Source organism: Lipotes vexillifer, unplaced genomic scaffold, assembly GCF_000442215.2.
Source record: "Lipotes vexillifer unplaced genomic scaffold, Lipotes_vexillifer_v1.1 scaffold569, whole genome shotgun sequence".
In the NCBI taxonomy this organism is placed as follows: domain Eukaryota; kingdom Metazoa; phylum Chordata; class Mammalia; order Artiodactyla; family Lipotidae; genus Lipotes; species Lipotes vexillifer.
This window is the reverse complement of record NW_006795376.1, coordinates 2009145-2016639: the sequence shown is the minus strand read 5'-3', so window position 1 is coordinate 2016639 and position 7495 is coordinate 2009145.

The following is a 7495-nucleotide window of genomic DNA, read 5'->3' as shown; positions in this document are numbered from 1 at the left end:
TTTCCCTACCACCTTGTTTCCTCAAGTTCTAATTGCCTTAATAACTCAGAACTACAATTTTTATCATCCCATACCTTGAGAACTCTCGCATCTCTAGATTACCATTTTCAGCTTGGCCTCTATGTGCTATGATGTGAACTAGCAAGTGCTCCAAGGGGACAAGGTAACTGTAAACATCTGGCTCACTTTTGTGCATTCCCCTTCACTCTAGGATCTTGGCCCTTCAAGTCCTGGCAGTCTTGGTTGCTTTTGATGCCTTCAAACAATGCTTTTAAGTTTTTAAATACAGTTTTACAATTGCTTTCAACAGTAAGTTTGTTCTAATATAAGCTGCTGTTATCATAGTCAGAAGCAAAAGTCCAAATGCATCACATTGAAGTACATACTAATTATTACTAAGATAGAAAACTGTTTTGCAAATAAAGGAATCATTTTTCAATGTTAATAATTACTAATATTATCTATTTTGGGTATTTAATTTTTATCCTTACATAAGGGTACACTATATATTATACAAATTACTTAAAATGTATTTAAAATCATTTACTTTTTTTTAAACATCTTTATTGGAGTATAATTGCTTTACAATGATGTGTTAGTTTCTGCTTTATAACAAAGTGAATCAGTTATACATACACATATATTTCCATATCTCCTCCCTCTTGCGTCTCCCTCCCACCTTCCCTATCCCATCCCTCTAGGTGGTCACAAAGCACCGAGCTGATCTCCCTGTGCTATTGGCTGCTTCCCACTAGCTATCTATTTTATATTTGGTAGTGTGTATATGTCCATGCCACTCTCTCACTTCATCCCAGCTTACCCTTCCCCCTCCCCGTGTCCTCAAGTCCATTCTCTACGTCTGGGTCTTTATTCCTGTCTTGCCTCTAGGTTCTTCAGAACCTGTTTTTTTTTAGATTCCATATATATGTTTTAGCATATGGTATTTATTTTTCTCTTTCTGACTTACTTCACTCTGTATGACAGTCTCTAGGTCCATCCACCTCACTACAAATAACTCAATTTTGTTTCTTTTTATGGCTGAGTAACATTCCATTGTATATATGTGCCACTTCTTCTTTATCCATTCATCTGTCAATGGACACTTAGGTTGCTTCCATGTCCTGGCTATTGTAAATAGTGCTGCTATGAACATTGTGGTACATGACTAGTTTTGAATTATGGTTTTCTCAGGGTATATGCCCAGTAGTGGGATTGCTGGGTCGTATGATAGTTCTATTTTTAGTTTTTTAAGGAACCTCCATACTGTCCTCCATAGTGGCTGTATCAATTTACATTCCCACCAAAAGTGCATACCCTTTTCTCCACACCCTCTCCAGCATTTATTGTTTGTAGATTTTTTATGATGGACATTCTGACTGGTATGAGGTGATACCTCATTGTAGTTTTGCATTTCTCTAATAAAAAATAATTTACTTTTTTAAATGCTCAAGATCACTAATGATTTTATAAACCATCTTCAAATTAAATGTTATTTTCCTAGGCTGAATTTAATACAAAATTGAATTTAACCCAAAAATAAGGTTATTTTACTTTTAGATTATACTGGTGCATATTTGGGTTAAATGATGTTGCAAACAAGTCTCATTAATATACTGTGAGTTAGGCATCAGAGTAAGTGAAAAGATCAATGATTTGAATATCAGGTAAAATAAGTTTGGAAGGGAGATTTGATCTGGAAATATGGATTTAGCACCATTAACCTTTGTGATCAGCATTTGATGCAATAGCAAATTCACTAGATATTACCAGACTTGGAAATTTTGCTGAATTGGGACTGCTTCCTAAATGTTCATAGACATTAGGTTCAGAGACTAAGGCTCTCAATACTTCAAGGAAGTCTTCTATGCATTCTTAGTCATCTCTCTTTCCTTTTTCCAAACTTTTGGTCTTCTGTCTATTCACTTCTCCTACACTCAATAAATGTCTTCCTAATTCACAAGAAAAGCAGAAGCTATCAGGTGTTTCTCCCACAAATTCCTATCCCCATATCAACAAACTAAACACTATCAAAACTCAGTCTCCTGGCTTCCCCTCCCTGTCTGAAGATTGACCTTCATCCCCTAACTGGACCAACGACTCTGTTTGTACTCTAGATACCATCTTCCCTCTATTCTTAGAATACTTGTTTCACCCATTAGGCTGGCTACCTCCGACCTCTTCAGCTTCTGCCTTTATGTCTTTTTTCTGTATAATATCCTTTCCATCAAATCTCCTGCTGGTCTGGTGTTTTTCAAATTTCAGTTCTCTACCCATTAGAGGATTGTGAAATCAATTGGTCTGTTTCATCAGATAATATCCTTTTCAGAAGTAAAGTAATGTGGCACCTTCAATATCAGAATGCCATGTGTATATATATTTTAAGTGGTGCTGTCCACATTGCAGCAAGTACTGGGGAAACCTGAGTTGAGTGACAGCTGGTGGAGGGGATGTAATGACTATATGCATTGGCTGGGAGTCAGCCGGCCATTCACTCTTCTGTTCACTGGTATCTCATTTGATTTTCTGGATTTGACCATAATGGTATCAGGAAGTTACTGTTTTATAGTTTAATGTGTGTCAGTGTAATTTACAGTTAATCATGAAATGAAGTTTAGAAGAATTTATTCACTATTGGCAAGACTTCCCATCAAGTTTTGGTTATGCGTTTTTTTGGATTAGGTGTAATTGTTAGGCATTTTTTGGCTTTGCAATAATTGTACATTTTAATCAAACCTGTATAAGCTATTCTTAAAATAGTTTATTTTATTATTACAAGAAATGAGAATGATGATGTAAAAAGCACAGAAGGATGTTCTGGTTGAACTGCCAGATCTGGACCTACAAATAGTGAAAGCATTGGGAAAAATGTTTCTTTTAATCAATAAATTTTAAAATTTGAGCTTAATCAAAAAAATAAATTCAAGCCTTCTTAATAAAGATTAAATGTAGATTGTCAAATGCTCAACACCACTGAAACTTTATTATTTGTAATATTTTTGCAAATGAAAGCTTAAATTTGTACACACATATAAACTTGGAAATACAAGCCAAACTGGTTGGTAAGGCCCTCAAATATTTTCAAAGAAAGAAAAAAAGACATAAATTTGTCAACACTATTTCAGGTCAGTTAATGAAAAAATATTACTATCATATTTAGTTGCATATGTGTGGCAAGAGAGAAAATTACTCACATAGTTACTGAAAAAACTATTCTCAGCATAAATGGACATGGTGAATATGATTCTTGATGATAAATCAGCTGAGAAATTTAAAAATATACTTCTAAGTGATAAGACATTCTCTAAAACACATTTGTGGTTCTATAGAACATACAGAATAGAATTAATAATTATTAGGCCGATGTGAGCAGACATAGATTATGTGACTCTACTTAACAAGAGCACTAATATACTTTCAGTTTACACCAAATGTATATGACAAGACAATTTTTATAAAGGATTTATTGTGTTGTTTAAATTTAACCTAACCCGTAACTGGTTTAAGTAACCTGATAAAATTAGAAAAATATATTATTTGGAAAACATAAATTAAACTGGTAAATTGTAACAGAATTGCAAGTGATTCAGAAGTAAATATGACCAGGAAGCATAACAAAGTAATTTAAAATATTATTAGAAATTACCATCTACTTTACTATTTGGAATTACTGTTTCACACATTGTAAAGATTTGGCATCTTAAGGATTCTACTGAGTCTCTACTGAATCTCTTGAAAACCAATCATAGTTGTTTGATTTCATTAAGAGAAAGCACTTTTTGATGTGCTTTGTTCAGAAATTCAAGGTGTGGCTGAGATTAGCTGTCACCCACCAAATCCTCCTCTCTCTGCCACAGGAATAGAGCTGTGGCAGGGGTCCTGGGGGCCCAGATGGACTATATTGTACCCAGGTGTGTCTCTGCAACTGTCTTCACCAATGGAATATAGGAAAATGGATTTGTGTGACATCTACATCTGAGACCTGGACTCATTTACTCTCTCTTCCTCTTCCTGTGAACTAGAACACAACCTGCCTAGGACCCATCCTTGGTCACACAGATGAGAACAACTTGCTCTGGGATGGTAGAGGAGTAAAATGTAAGGTACATGGTCCTTGAATGATCTCCTAGAACTGCTGTATCAACCTGCACCACCAACTCAGGACTTAATTTAAGCGAGAAATAAAAGTCTGTGTTCTGTAAACCACTGTATTGTTGGATCTTTGTTAGCCTTTCCATTGAATAATATGTGCATATGTTATATCATACTGGAGTAGTTGATTGCTATGAGGAAAATACTAATTAAGTTATATGAACTAAAAAACATTTTTCTGTTTAAAAGCAATCTCCTTTGGCTAACATTTTTGGAGATGATGTTTCAGTAACAAAATTGGCACATATAACTAGATTTTTTTGACATTTTTAATTAACTGAATTTGGATCTATAGGGAAAAAGTAAAAATATATTTCAAGATGTTGACGATATCCAACAGTTACAAAATATATTTTAAGTAATCACTGTGGTTACTATACGTCCTCAACATTTTGCAACACAGGAAGAAAACATTATTAATGAAAACATTTTGAATGGAATAAAATGAAAGATACTAATAATATTGCGAGTATTTGTTTGAAACTTCAAACATTTCCAAAAAAGAAATTTGAAATATCAAGGAAAAGCATTTAGATAAAAGATCCATTTGTTTTTTAAAATCCCGGATGCATATTTGAGTTAAAGTTGATGCCCAAAGAAGGAAACTAATTACTAATACTTTGTTATTCAAATATCTTGAAGAATGATTATAAATTTATCACCATTTTAGATTAAGATTAAAGAAGACTTCACTGAAATTTGCAATTTCTGTTGCTAAGTAGAGTATATTGTTATTAATAGCATCCACACCACTTATTTGTGTGTGAACCAGAGTTTTTAACCAACATAACTAAAAACAGTGGAAAGAAATAAGACTTCAAAGCACAAAGCACCTGTGTCACGCATGTAGCGTTGTGTTCATGTCTCCAACCTGGATTGAATTTCCGAATGGGTAAGTGTGCCTGCAACAATGCATAAAAATCATATTTAATAGTAATTCTATTTTATTTAACAGTAAGTATTGTTTTAGAAATAAAATTTTTGTTTCAGTTTTTTAATCTAGCTATACATGTACCTATGTGTATACTGGGTGGACTCAGGACATTTTTTGCTGTGAGTTGACATTTTTTAAAACAAAGGTCTTTTAACTATTCTACTCTTACTTTCCTTCACAGCCAACATCTTGAGTGGGTTATTTAGACATGTGTTTCTACCTGCTCTTAATCCACTGCAACCAGATTCTGCCCTCATTATTCTTCTGGGGCAGGCTTCCTGACTAAACTCTCACATCCATTTAATCCTTTTTTGTGTTTATCTTTGTCCTCTCTGTGGCCATTGACCTTGTTGCCCAGATACTACTTTTATTTCATTTTCCCACCAATTAAAAAAAATAATTTGCAATTGTAAAAGTAAAAATGTTCAAGGAAAAAGTAAACTCACCTATAACCCCATCAGAGATAAGCACTGTTAATAGTTTGTTTATTTTCCATTTATATATATGTACGTATTTTATAACATATGTACATCCATATCAAATATTTAATAAAATGGGGCTCATTTAGTGCAAAGAAGTACATGGCATTTTACAACCTTCTATTTCATTTAACTATACAGTAGAAACTGCTTGTCATGTCATTCAATATTCCTCTCCTGCATTAATCTTAAAGGCTATATACTTTGCTGCTTTATGGATACATACATCATAAATTATTCATCAATTTCTCTGTTGCTGGACATTTAGATAGTTTTCAATTTTTAAAGATAATTGAATGACACACTGAAATCCTTGTGGAAAAAAAAAACAAAACCTTTATCCACTTCCATAATCACTTGCTTAAGATGAATTTCTAAAAGTGGGATTTCTGGGTTGGAGCCATACCTCTGCTGTATACACATTCAGAATCCCTCCAGGAATGGGTACCAAGTTATCCTTCCATTAGCACCCATAACATGAGAGGACCTAATTGGCCAGCTCCTTACTAACACCAGGCAATAGTATTTTAAATTTCTTAGCCAATTTTATTAAAAAGAAAATCACCTTTTATTGAAAGATTTTGTGCTCTTTTGATTAGTAGTTGCTTGAACACTTTTCATAGGTTGTGTCATTTGTATTTATTCCTCTGTGAAATGACTTCATATTATTGCCTATTGTTTTAAAGTGTGCATCTGTTTTTTTTTTTAATACTTTGTAAAAGTTTTTTTAAAAAGCTATTGAATCATTTTATCTCTATTAGGATGCCAAATCCTAGGCATCAACAATTCACAATACTTGATGGTTTCAAATCCTCATTTCTATCTCGGAGCCCTGTCCTGAGTTCCTGCCCATAAACAAAACACCTTATGGTATCTCGTTACCATTTCAACCTAAACGTGTTCAAAACTGAACTCATATACCCCCTGGATTCCAAACCCTTCTCTTCCTCTCTTCTTTAACTTGGAGGTTGGGGCCACCATCCTCCCATTTTCCCAAACAAAAAACCTGGAAGTTATCCCATATGTTACTACCTCGATCAGTCAGTAAATCCTACTGCTTCGACACCTTAAATACCTCTTGCTATATTTTCCTCTGTTCCTTTCCATCTATCATCGGCTTAACTTATTTCTAGATTTTACTGCAGAATCTTCTTACTCTTTTGCCAGCTGCCAGTCTACTCCTCTGAAATTTAACTTCCTCACTACCACTACAGTTACATTTCTAAAGAACAACAAAAATCCTTTCTTGGTTCCCAACCACAGCTTGCACAACAGGAAAAAAAATGAGACTCCAAATAAGACTCCTGCTTTCCTCTCCTTTCTTCCTGCAGCAACCATCCTAGGGCTCCGAACCCGACTTGAAGTTCCTGAAACACAGGTGCTCTCCCAAGAGTAGAGGTCCTGCCTCACACTGCCTTCCCCATCCGGTCCCCCACGTCCGTGTCCGCCTCCCAAGTTCAGCCTGAAGGTTCTTCATTGCTGAAGCTTTCTCTGTTCACCTCTCCCACCCCTACCCAAGTCACTTAGCCCTTGTGCGCCACTCCCCCGCCCGCCCCCGCCTTTATTTTTCTTCAGAGGAAAACAATGAAGGTCAACAGAGGAATGGAAAGGGAAGAAAGAGAGATTTTTAAAAGGGGTTTTGGATGCAAGCGTGTGTTTCGAGTCCAGATCTTGTTGCTTTGGGAAGTATCTTAACCTGTGTATATTGAGGATGTTCATCACACACACACACACACACACACACACACACACACGTGAGATGGTGTGGAATAAATGGTTGGGCAGAATCACAGTCTATTCACAGGTAGCGCCCGAGCCTGGCACAGAGCGTGGAGCAGCGCCTGGACGGCGGGACGCAGCGGGCGCCACGCCACCCGGCGCCGGGAGCTCCGCGAGCCGGGGCCGGGCCGCCCCAACTCCGCCCGCTCCGGAT